This window comes from Mustela nigripes, chromosome 17 (assembly GCF_022355385.1).
Source record: "Mustela nigripes isolate SB6536 chromosome 17, MUSNIG.SB6536, whole genome shotgun sequence".
NCBI lineage: Eukaryota > Metazoa > Chordata > Mammalia > Carnivora > Mustelidae > Mustela > Mustela nigripes.
The window spans coordinates 20,897,982-20,911,392 of NC_081573.1; positions in this window are offsets into that span (position 1 = coordinate 20,897,982).

Below are 13,411 nucleotides of genomic sequence, written 5' to 3' on the forward strand. Positions count from 1 at the left end.
TGTTTTGCTCTTTGAAGCAGTCTTCTTGGTGTCCTGGTATGAACACACTTCGGTATATCCCTTATTTACATGTAGGGAGCTCCTGACCTCTACAGTGCCGAGGTAACTTCAAAATGAATTTAAAAATGAGCCATCCTGGCAGATCACAATCCCAGAACCCATCTCAGACAGTGGAGGCTGAAATTCCCAATGGGACATGCAACATTATAAAGTTATAACAGGACACTCCCATTTTGAAGTTATTCCGTAGCCTTTGTGTTGCACTTGGAATCAATTCATATCCTCTGGAATGGCTTTTAGAACTTTCATCTTCTGGCCCTGCCCTTAGCTCTGACTTCATCTCTCAGCATTCTTTCCCTCTTTTAGCTGCTCACCATGCTCTAGCCCCACAGGATTGCTTTCTGTTCCTTTAAGATACCTCCCTTGGTCCCACATCGGGTCTTACTCCATGCCCCATGTTGTTCCTCTGCCCAGAATACTCTGCCATTTTCTCTCCTTGCCCCTCAACCCCAGCAACAGCTATGGATTTTCACATGCTGGATGCTTCTGAATCAGATATGTTTCCACTCAAATGTCATTTCCTCAGAAACCCCTTTGGATCACCTAGTCTACCACCCATGACTCCATACATCACTGGCCCTTTAGTGTGGTCCTTAGCTCCCTCCTCTTGTCCAAAATGGTGCCTTCATGAGCCCACAGCCTTGCTTCTCTGGCTCATAGTGTGTTCGCAGCTCCGGCACAATGAAGAGAGGAAAGTTCTGGATTAAGTATTGAATAGATTTCCTGAATATTCCAGGATAGCAGATAACTTAAATATTTAAGAATCGTTTGGTGACCAAACATATATGTTCACATATAATGTGAATTATAATGAATCAAACTCTGAGGCTTTTCTCTGATAATTTTACAGTTTCCCCCCCAAATTATTAGAGATTCTTTAGCAAATTAGCAACTTTTACTGTAGATTCTATAACGAAAAAAAAATGCATGACCATTGTGCTGGGTCTCTTGGGGGGGGAATATAACAGTGTACATGAGACAATCTTAAGACTATTGACTTGTGGGCTCCTGAGTTTGGGGAGTAGCGTCTTGTGAGTGTGACATTATGTACGTAAACTTTCAAAGGCAATTAATCACTTCATCGCAAAAGTATTAATACAACCTAATTATGTAATTGCTCCCTCTAAAAAGGGTGTTTAGTTGATGCTGGAATGCCATAGGCTGGTATTTCAGTTAGCTTTCAATGATTAACTCCGGGTGATACGGTCTCAGATATGAAGATGGCAAATGCATAAAGCAAGGTGTTTGTTTTCTTCTCAGCTGCTCTCAGGATCAGCCACTGACCCGAGCCCATCATGAATAGTTTGCCTACATGGGGTTAGTTTATATAAAACAGTAGCACATTTTATCTTAGAATGTGTGGAAAAGAGAGACACATGTTAGAGTCTTTCCCATAAAGATTTATACTCATGTAAAAAAAATCCTTTCTTTTATGATTAAAACAACACAACTGTAAGCAGCTAACTATCGTCAGAGTTTTGATTTTTTAAAGTTGGCAACTTCACTTCATTTCTGATTTTCTCATATACATGTATACTGCTGATGTGTCAGGTGATTTGAGGGGGTACATACACAGACAGCCCGAATTTAATGGTAATGTCTTCCTCGTATTCATTTATTATGTCCACAATGGCTGGCAGAGGATTTCTGTTTAGTAATAGAAATTTTCCCTTTTTAAGGGAATTTGTTTAAGTTAAAATCTGACTCCTATTAAAAACATTTGTAAACATTAGTACGGATGTAACACGGGCTCACCAATTCTAAACGTGGCATGCAAATAAGCAATGTTGGGGAAAATGCTTTGCCTATCCGACGCTGATGCCTGGCAAATGATAGACTTTCCTAATTTCCATACCAATGTCTGGTACTTGTCCATAGGTTTTCTTAAAGAAAAAAAAAAAATCCCCTTCTGCTTTGCTCAATTCCTGACAAAGAGGGGATGGTTCATGAGCGATGACACAAAGCTGGAGTTTTGAAGAGGAAAGACAAGTCTTCAGGACACTGACGACAATCCCAGCGATGCTGGAGACCCAGGCGAAACAGCTTAGCCAGTTGCACGTACAAAGTTACTTTCCTCTTGTTGGGCTGGAATAAAGCAAACTCAGGGATTACTAAAGACTCTGTTTGATAGAGCTCGATGTTCCCGCCTTCTTGATGAGGTCTGCCACCTGCACGCGGCGTGCCTCTGGAGGAAAGGACCCTGGAGAACAAAGGCAGTCCTGGCTCATCTCTGACTGGTGTCACCGTGGCCGTTCAGACTCCATGGCCTCCCAGCTCTGGAGTCACATTCGCTGAGAATTCAATGATCTGTCTTAACCACAGTGACTCATGGAGTCTCCAGTTTCTCTGTGGCTGGGACCCATTTCCCTAACAGGAAGACATATTTTAAATGACGGGAGTGATGCAGAGCTCTCGGAAGGCTTGGGAAGATTTGGCTCGGCCAGTCAGGAGTTCCAAAACTTAGTCCAGTTGGTCCAAGCCCATCAGGACCCGTGTCCTCTGACCATTGCCAAGAATTTCTCACTCACGGCTCTGCAGTGATGTCCAAATGCTGACGCTCGGCACATGGCTATAGTTCTAGGCTCAGGAAGAAAAGGAGGGGTGTGAAAAAGAGAGATGAAATAAGAAATATCATCACTCGGTAATTGTTTGCAATTCATAGGGTTTCCTCAAGCCCTTGGGGCAAGATCATTTAGCTCAGCTCCATGAACAGGGTGGGCAAGGGAAGGAGAGCCCAGAGGGAGGACTGGTCCTGCCCTGTGCCCTTGCTCACATCTTCTGATGTGGTTTGCTTCTTTCCTGGCTGACGTTTTAAAACAGCACACCAACTCCAGGTGCGTGGTAAAGAAGTGCTCCAACATGCCACCCTTTTAATCTCAAAAACATGCTATCTTATCTGTAGTTGTGTGCCCCTCCCCCCAAATTAGAAGAGACAGCTTGGAAGTCCCTTCAAGATTAAAAAAGAAAAAGAAATGTTTTATCTAACTGAGAACACTTGCATCCTGCGCCCACCATAGATGTCTTTCTAAAACCCCCAAACTCTCCAGTCCAGAGCCAAATGGATTGTTTTTCACCGAAACTATGTCTCCTTTGAGTCTTCTGTTTCTGCTGCTGACTGCGCTGTCCCCCACGTGCTCCGAGTACTGTCCCCTTCTCCCTCTCCCCCTCCCCCACCCAGCTCATGCGTGGCCTCAAGTGCTGCACGAAACCTCACACTTCCCCTACCTGCTGGACCTGTCCAGCTGGCTCTGAGTCTGGCCCTGGCTGTGCTTGGCGACAAAATCACTCTGCAATTTTCGCCCCGCCATGCTTGTCTGCAAGCTTCATTCCAACTCCTTTTCCTTCTTCGGGATCCTTGCTCGTGCTGGATCTAGCGAGAGCTTAGACAGCCTTCTCTGTCTCCCCACCTGCTCCTCCGGGCGCCACAGCCTTCTACCTGCTGGGCTTCTCGGGGCTGGTGTGACTGACTCCTGGCCGAATTTTTGTTCTGTTTCTGATGCAGTAAGTCTTACCCAAATGGTAAGTTGCCTGAGGGCTGGAAATACACCTCCTCATCCTCCTTCTCTCTATCCTTCTAATAGCCCCAGTGGGTTTGCATACACAATTACCTGTTGCATAAATGGTGAATGATTGCTTCCAAGAGAGAGTCTTAAAGACCAGGGTGGGGGGCCACAAGCAGGAGCTGTCTGAAGAATGAGTCCTTGTTTTAGATCCTACTGAGTCTTTCTGTCAAGGACTCTTTGGACTATGAAAACAAGAACAATTATGGTGTAAATGGACTTTGAAAATAGCAATAATTAGGTAATTAAAAATGTACTTCAGTTTCATTATGGTGTCCATAAAATTCCACCATCGAAAAACAAACTATTTTAACATATTTTATTTAATATAATTCATGTAATTGTGATTTTTATGTTCCACCTAGTTATGCAATTAAGTAGTACACGGCTATTTCTTACAATTAAACATTGCTAAAATCTGCCGCCAGTTCGGAACACGGAGTATGATATATTTAACAACTTTTTATGCTAAACAGTAGACACAGTTAACATTATATTCATTTAATTCCATTTTAATTAGTTGAATAATATTTTTAAATGTGAATTTAGGCCCAACTAAAATGGCATTTTGCATAAGGTTGTTTTCTTTCAAATTACGGATCTGCAACTTGTTGATGTTTCCCACAGTGGACAAGGGCGGCGTGTGGGGGAGGGGTGGGCGTTGAGAAGAGAGCTATGGGTTTCTCCCTTGTCCCTCATTGGTTACATCCATTCTCCTGACACCTTGATTCTAGGAATGCCCCCTGCCCCCCGCCGTGTTTCCTCTTCAACAGTCAACCCCAAGAAACTCCCAGAAAGTGTTCCAAGCCTGAGACACGGAAGAAGGTGGAAGGTCTGAGATACCAGTGTCCATCCACACCTCCTAATTTGGGTGGGAAGCCTGGACTTCAGATCTCTGACTGCTTGTCTGCTCCCCAGGCCCTCATTCCACCTCCTTTTCCTTCCTTGGGATCCCAAGTCCAGTGGGAACTTGGGACGCCCTTCCCCAGCTCCCTACCTGCTCCCGGGGGGTTAGTGTCATGTCTGACCCTTGGCAGAGTTTTTACTCTGCTTCTGAAGCATTAGGTCTTACCCAGACTGGAAGTTGCCTGAGTGCTGGAAATACAGCCCACACCAGCCAGGGCCATTGGTTGCCTGCAGCTCCCCTCGGGAGCTTCTGGGATGCCTTTTTCACATGCTTCTTTCCCACCCAGCCAAGCTGTTGCCAGCCTAGAGGGGCCTAGCCTAGCCTAGAGGGGCCCATCCGTCTGGTGTCAGGGAGGGATTCCCTGAAGCAGTTGAGGTGAATTCCCAGGAATGGGCCGGGATTAAGCAGGAGAAGAGGGGCAACTAGGAGATTAAGAAGGAAAAGATGGGCAAAGGCCCCTTGGTGATATTACATATAGGATTTGTCACTCCTGCTCTCCTTGAGTTTCATTCTAACCCAGTTTGAGGTATCCATAGCCTGGCCAGCCCCTTTCCCGTGGCCCCTGCATGTCTCTCCCTGGTGTGAAGTGGCCCTACAGCTAGATTTTCACAGTCATCTCCTGTTCTCCTCCTCTTGTCTCCTTTCCTTCGCCCTCCCCTGCTACTGAGTGCTGACTCTTAAATGAAGTGTCCTTAATAAGGCTTGTGTCCTGCTGCCCACTCTAAAAGCAAGTGCCCACCTTCTCTCCTGGCCAGGCAGAGTTTGCTCTCAGTGGCTGTGGTTATTGGCCCTACTTTCCTCCCGCTGTCCCCAGAGAGGAAGCCTGCACCCAGCCAGCCCCATTCAGGATACCTTAGCTGGAATCCTGCTCCAGAGTAGGAGAAGGATGTGGACGGGGATGGCTCTTGCTTTTTTTTTTTTTTTTAAAAGATTTATTTATTTGTATTAGAGAGAAAGAGAGGGAGAACTGGGGGAGGGGGAAGAGGGAGAGAGAAAATTTCAAGCCCACACTCGGGGGCTCTAACTCATGACCCTGAGATCATGATCTGAGCTAAAACCAAGAGTTGGCCACTTAACTAAGCCATCCAGGCTCCTCAGTGGACTCTTGATTTTGAGGAATCCTCACCTCGGGGTCCAGACAGTCCCTTTTGTTCCCAGGGAGCACTACCACCCACCCCCTTTGAACGACAAACCCCACCCCCGGCCCTTCTGCCTTTGAATTACCCTGGCAGATTCCCAGGCTTGGCTGCCATTACCCTGACCCCGCAAAGCACCTTCCTGGAGCTGCCTCCGACCCTCAGGATTCAATGAGATGAGACACGGGAGGGCTTAACGACCAACAGGGTGGAAGTAACAATAACTAATGGTTATTGAACACTTCCTCAGTATTTAGCACATGACATCAATCATACAATTTAGTTCTCCAACAGGCGCAAATGTCCCTGCTTCAGGTCTCCTGCTTAGGACAAGTTATGGGCTGGTCCAGTCATACCATCAAGGGAGAGAACCAGAATCAGAACCCAGATGACTGGTCCATGTCCCTCACCACAACTCTGTCCTGCCTCTCCAGCAGGGGACCTAGCAAAGAGCAAGTGTCCAATAATTAGTCACTGTTGCATTGAATCCTAGGGAACGCTCTCCTTTCCTGTGCCCCGGCTGCGTTTGCAGCTGGGGACTCCTGACTGTAGGATGTTCAGTGTAGGATAGCAGTTCATTTCAGCAGGTTTCTCTGCACCCGGCTGGCTTTAAGGACAGGCTCAGTCTCAGGCTTTCCACATGGAGTCACTCAGGTCTCTGCCTTGGGCTCTTGAGTCTTTTTGAACTCTGCCAGGAAATCTGTCAGTGCCTTGCACCTAGTATCTGATAAGCTGGGGTGTCCATCTTATAAACTGGGGTATTCTGGGCATCAGGATCCTGACTGCCCTAGGCATCCATCAGGGGTAGCTTCTGTCTCCCTCTTGGTTCCCCCAGCTTCAGCTCCACCTGATTCTAACCCCTAGACATCCTAAAATCTCAGAATGCCTTGGGCCATCAATAACTCAAGTCATAGTGGATGCTGAATAAGTGGTCTTCAAGAAGGTAGTGACAGTGTTTAGGTCTGCACATGGAAATGCGTGTTGTCAGACAAAATGGAGAGTGAACCTGCCACAGTCCATAGATTGGGGTTCAGCATTAGAAAAGCCAGGGTGTGTGTTCCTTGCTCTGATGGAAAGCCAGCCATGACAGACCCTGTGCAACCTGGGCTTCCCATATGCTAGGCACAGTGCTATGACAATTCTTGATTCCCATACCAACCTGGCAAGTTACATATTATTCTGCTCACTCTGCAGAAGAAGTAGGGAGACTCAAGAATATAGCAGGTGTGTTTTATTTTTGTCCTCTTGAATCTTTTTCTTTTTTTCTTCTGGTAATAGCTTGATGTCCCCTAGCATACACCCCTTTCCCTATATGCAGTCTTAGTGGATTGCGGTCAACCTTTCCTTGCTAAGAGACAGATATATAATACAGGCTTGGCCAACCAGGCTTTCTCTCCTGGGGATCTGAATGCTGGCAGGAAGGAGAGAGAGATGGAAAATGAGTTGGCCTGGTTCATTCCAGCACATGTCAGAGGACGCAGCATTAGTTCCTGCGGCCTAGATCCTGGGGATGGTTGGTCCTCATCCTTTCCAAGACCCCTAGATGCTCAGCCTATTTTTGATTACCTAAGTGACCTAAATCCTCTTCACATTGACCAGAGTCTTTTTCTATTGCTTAAAATCCAAGAACCCTGTGGGATAGAGGGGCCTCCATTCATTTATCCATCTACCCACCCATCCAGCCAGCTGGTCATCTTCTCTATGCATGCTCTGTGCTGGGGGACAGAGATACTTTCTGTGATCACCAAGGGGAATCATTTGTCACAGATCAGGAAACTTGTCCTGGTCACACAGAGGACTATTCCATGAACTGGTATGGCATCAAGACAGATTACCCAACATTTTGTACTAGTTTATTGACCTGAGTGCTTTGTCTATTTATTTTGCAAGTATCAGTCAACTGATAGTTTCCTTCACTGAATGAAACTATAGTGTGGACAAACATCACGTATTTGAGACCATGAGAACAATTTCCTCAGACATTCTTCCATCCAGTTGGCCTGCCCATTTTTTCATGGGGGACTTTGTGAGGGATAGTTAGGGTTAAAAGAGACCCTAGTGGAGAATCAGAAGACTTGGTTCAATTTGTGGATTTATCACAAAATTCCATCCTGATATTAGGTTTGTTGGTTCTCCTCTCTGTGAGTCTCAGTTTCTCTTTAAGTCAATTGAAAAGTTGTTCAGATGACTTCAAATGCCTTTCTGTTTTGGTATTTTCTAAATATCTTCTGTCAGGGAGAAGCCTTTGCGATGAAGAGAGGAAAAAGCTGCTTCTCCCTGTGATTTAGGATTCTGAAAGGCATAAAAAGAGTTAAGCTTTGCAGCACTTTGCAACATTGATAAAAAAAAAAAAGTGTGTACTTTAATTTCTAATAAAAAAATCAAGCAGGTATGAATAGCAATAAAATTGCTCAAAAATTGTTCAAATTGAAGGGAAACAATTGGAAATGGATTTGGAAATATAATGTTTAGCTAAGCAAGCTATAATGTTCTGTTATTTTAATCAGCATTGTAAAGTAATTTAAATGATGGAGGAAGAGACTTTTATACTTTAATATATAATCACTTTTTTCAATGCATTCATCAAAAGGCATTTCATGTTAATGATTCTATGGCTGACGACAGACACCAACAATAATGGTCTCTTGCCTGTTTCCAATTTATGTTTGGAGCATTTTAGATTTAACTTTTTTTTCCTGCTCTTCTCTATTAGTCTTAAAGGAAAATTCCTGTAATTTTGGAAGAAAACGTGTTACCAAATGTTTCAAAGATATAAAATGTTTTAAAGAGAAATCTGGGCTATTTCCCTAGCACTATTTCTTCTATAGCACCACAAAGTTGGGACAGAGCTCAGGGATTGTCTGAACACCTTACCTGCTGCCAGGCCCTTGAAACTCAAAAAGCATGAATATGTCTCTTCCTTTACAGATCTTCTCCAAAGAGAGGTGAAATTCTCTCATTCCATGGCCATTTTGCCTGTGACAAATAAATTCTCATTGATAATTAAAGATTCTTTATGAATAAATGGCAGAGAAAGATTCTTTCCTATTACTGAGTTTATGTTTACCATTATCAAGTGACTCTTTCCAAAAGTTATTTTTTATTTTATTTATTTATTTGACAGAGAGAGAGAGAGATCACAAGTAGGCACAGAGGTAAGCAGAAAGGGGGTGGGGGAAGCAGGATCCTTGCTGAGCAGAGAGCCTGATATGGGGCTCAATCCCAGGCCCCTGAGATCACAACCTGAGCAAAGGCAGAGGCTTAACCCACTGAGCCACCCAGGTGCCCCTCCAAAAGTTATTTTTAAGGAGTCACTTGAAAATTTCTTGCTGCAGCCTGAATCTTTACTAAATCCTCATGATAGAAGAGAATATAAGCAAGCTAAAGACTTGTTGCCATTTCCAGAATGGTAATGGTAAGAGCCCCCAAGATTATGGGGCCTGACCTTGCTCTTGCAAGAACCCTCTTTCTCCTCCAAATAAAAGATGTTTTTGTGCCATCTGTCTTACTTCTGCCCATATTGGTACTTGTTTGTTGAGGAAAATCCATCCACCCCTTATCCATCCACCCACACATCTACCCACCCATCCATTTGCCCATCCATCTGCTCTCCATCCACCCATCCACCAACCATCTATCCATCCATCTCTCTAACTATTCATCCATCTCTCCATCCATTCTTCCATCTCTTCATCCATCCATCCAACCATCCACCCATCCATCCATTCAACCATCCATCCATCCATCCATCCATCCATCCATCACTCCATCCATCACTCCATCCATCACTCCATCCATCCGTCTATCACTCCATCCATCCATCCATCCATCCGTCTATCACTCCATCCATCCATCCATCCATCCACCCATCACACCATCCATCCATCCATCCATCACGCCATCCATCCATCCATCCATCCATCCATCCATCACTCCATCCATCCATCCATCCATCCATCCATCCATCCATCTACACATCCATCTCCAGAATTTCCCCACACTAAGAATAAATCATAGTCCTAGATGTGTCCTTATAGCCATCTGAACACTATTTTCAAACTGGAGAGTTTCTAGTTTGGCTATCTAGAAACATTTTCGAAAAAGGCAGTCTAGTTTTTGGCAGCTGAGCTGAGACTGTGGAGTTAGGCTCAAACTGCTAAGGAGTTGAGGGAAATTTGGTGACAAGCTCCAGGAGTCTGTTTTAGGTTGAGTTCACCTCACATGGAAGGTCTGGCAGCCATTCCTCTTTGGGCTGGGCAGTGAGGGGTCGGGAAGCAATGACAGACTTCGGGTGGGCACTTGTAGCCATACACTGCTTGTTGTTCCCTGAAAGCTGCTCTGGGAGTACAAACGGCATGGTGGTGGGCTAGTGCAAATGCAGAGATACGGTCAGCTAGGTCTGGAACAGAGCAAAGAGGCGGTGCAACAGGGAACTTCCACCTACTGTCTGTGAGTCCCTAAAACTCTCTGCAGCTTGGTTTGCACCCACGTAGATACTAAGTGTTAACAGGTCCTGAGTTATAGCTGATTGTGGGAATTGCATGAAGTAACAAGTATAAAGAGCTCAGCAGGGAACCTGGTGAGCAGTGTGACTGCTCAGTTGTGGGCTTCCCAGGAAGCCTGTGGGAAGGTACATTCAATAGTGGGGAATAAGTCAGTCTACCTCCTGATGTCATGGGGAGGAATTCCTCCTGTTCCACCATAAGAAGGTTGTGACTTGCTAGGGAGAGGAGACATAGTGCACAAAGCAGCCCTTGGAGGACACGGGCAGAGCAGAGATTCCAATCCTACAGAGGACAAGGAAGGTCACAGTCAGCTGGAAAAATGTCCCATTTTACTAGTGATCAAGTAATGCATACCGCAACATCAGTAAGTCGACATTCTGCCTAAAATCTCCCAAAGATTAAAAATCAACAGTCTAAACTTGGTTGGAGTAATTATGGGGAGATAACAGCAGGAATGAAATTTGCTAGGACAGAGGCAGTGTTACTGTATGTAATTTACACAGTTCTGCTATGGTGTGCACTGACTTTAGAAATTTCCCTCCAACCTAAGGTGAGATTACCTCATAGGAAGTTTCTCAAGACAGTTTAGCAACATATATTAAAGGCCTTAAAAATGAATGTTTGATCCAATGGAGAATTTTTCCTGGAAATCATCATATATGTCCACAGATGCTTTGGGCAACAATGGGCACCTCAGTGTGGTGTCTAATAGAATTGATTGAACTGTCCAATAATAGTTGAGTCATTAAAAAATTATGGTATGCACACACAGTGGAATACTATCAGGTTATTAAAATGCAAAGCACAGCATAAGGAATGCAGCCAATGATATTGTAATGGTGTTGTAAGGGAACAGATGGGAGCTACAATTTTGGTGAACAGAACGTAATGTATCAACTTGTCAAATCACTAAGTTATACACCTGAAACTAATGTAACATTGTATCAACTATACTCAGGAAAAAAAGATGTGATACACACACACACACACACACACACACACACACACACACACCCTAAATGGAATATTACTTAGCCCTAAAAAAGAAAGATCTTGCCATTTGTGATAACATAGATGGACCCAGGGGGTATAATGTTAAGCAAAGTAAGTCAGACAGAGAAAGACAAATACAATATGATTTCACTTACATGTGGATATAAAAAACAAAACAAGTGAACAAACAGACACAGAAACTGACTCAAATACAAAGAAGAGACTGGTGGTTGCTGGAGAGGAAGTTGAGAAGGAAGGGTGAAATAGATAAGTGGGGTCAAGAGGTACAGACTTTCAGTTAAAAAAAAAAAGTAAGTTAAGGGGAAGTAAAGTACCAAGTAGGAAATATACTCACTAATACTGTAACAACATTGTATGGTGACTACCCTTGTCATGGTGAGCATTGATTTACGTAAAGAATTGTCACCTCACTCTGTTGTGCACTGAAACTGCTACAACGTTGTGTGTCAACTCTGCTTCAGTAATAACATTTTTTTAAAAGGAAAAAAATAATGCAGAGTAGTAGATTTCTTTCTTAAATGGACAAATGTTCATAACGAAAAAAGTGATAAATAAAATGAAATTAAAAAGGAATATATATGGGCCTATTACCTATGGTGCATGTATGTTTGTATCTATCTATCTATCTATCTATCTATCTATCTATCTATTTATTATCTATCTATCTGTCTATGCATTTCCTGGAAAACACTATACAATATAACAGAAATGTCATTAGTCATTTCTAAATTTTTATTTTTGTCATTTTTTTGTGAAATATTCCATATTCACTTAGTTTTTTCTATTTTGTCTCAAAATCCTGGCTTTATACTGATTTTTATATTTAGAAAAAAATGACCAGTAGATGTTATTTCCAACTAAAAATGAATCTCCATGCTTTCTAATATTTAATGTTGTAATTTGGTTTAAAAGAAGTAATTTCCAACTTAAAAACATCATGGTCATGGTCTTCCAGAGAAGGAAGTGGAAGTCCATGAGCAAGAGAGGCTGATCAGGTTGGACAGGGGAAAGAAAGGGACTTGCACTGTGCTTGTTCTCCTTCCAGTAGCTAACAGATGGAAGACATGCTGATACATGCTGATGCCCACATTAGTTCTTACTCAGTTTACCCATAGCATCTTCAGCTCTAGTCAGAGAAGATTAGACTTAAGGCACATGTCCCAGTCATATATAGCTTCTTTCTTTGGGTATAGCTATTCCTTTTGTTAGGCTTTTTTAATACAAATATGAGTATTTTTAAATTAAATTGTCTGATTTCCATAAGAAAAAAAAACATTTGCCTAACACATTGGGATATTCTTCAGCAATTTGACATTCTTTATAAATAATATATACAAATATAAATATGTATTTACTTTTAGGTACATGAATCTTCAGAGCTTTTATTTTTTCCATGTCTTTTTTCATTTTTATCTTTACCACAATCATCCTCACCTGTAGATTCATATTTTAAAGTAGCTTTATAATTTTCTATTCCATTTCTGTGTGTGTTGGGGTGTGTGTTTGGGATGAGAGAGAAATTGATTTTAATTAAAAGCTTCCTACCAGGAGCACCCAAGTATCTAACAGAGTCACTGATGAATTTTATCAAATGTTAATAAGAAGTAATACCAATATTACACAAGTTCTTTGAGAAAACAAAGAAGAAAGGAATATGTCATAGCTTTTTTGATAGACCTAGCTTAATACTAGTACCACAACCAAAAAGGCATTAAAAAAGAAGAAGAAAATTATGGACCAATATTTTTTATGAACATAGATGCAAAAGTTCTTAACAAAATAAGAACAAGTTAAGAATACATCATAACTAAGTTGACTATTTAAAGAATGCAAGGTTGGTTTAACATTCAACTTAATCTAATTCACCAGGTTTACTAAGATAAAGAAGCAAAGAATCATGTCATGATTTGAATAAATACAGAAAAAGCATTTGTTAATTTTCCATACCTGACCTTAAAAAAATCTCTTTGCAAACTAAAAACACAAGGAATAGTTCTCAGTCTGATAAAGAGTTCTCCTTAAAATAAAAACCAATGAAAACATATTCTTTATTGTAGTGGAGGATCCATCAATGTAATAGGAGAAAAAGAAAGGAAAGGCACTAAATTTGAAATGAAATAAATAAAACCATAATTATTCACTGCTGTAGGATTATCCATGTAGAAACCCCTAACAAATCTAAAAGTAATTAGAAACAATAATTAATTTAGTAAACTTATTAGAGACAAG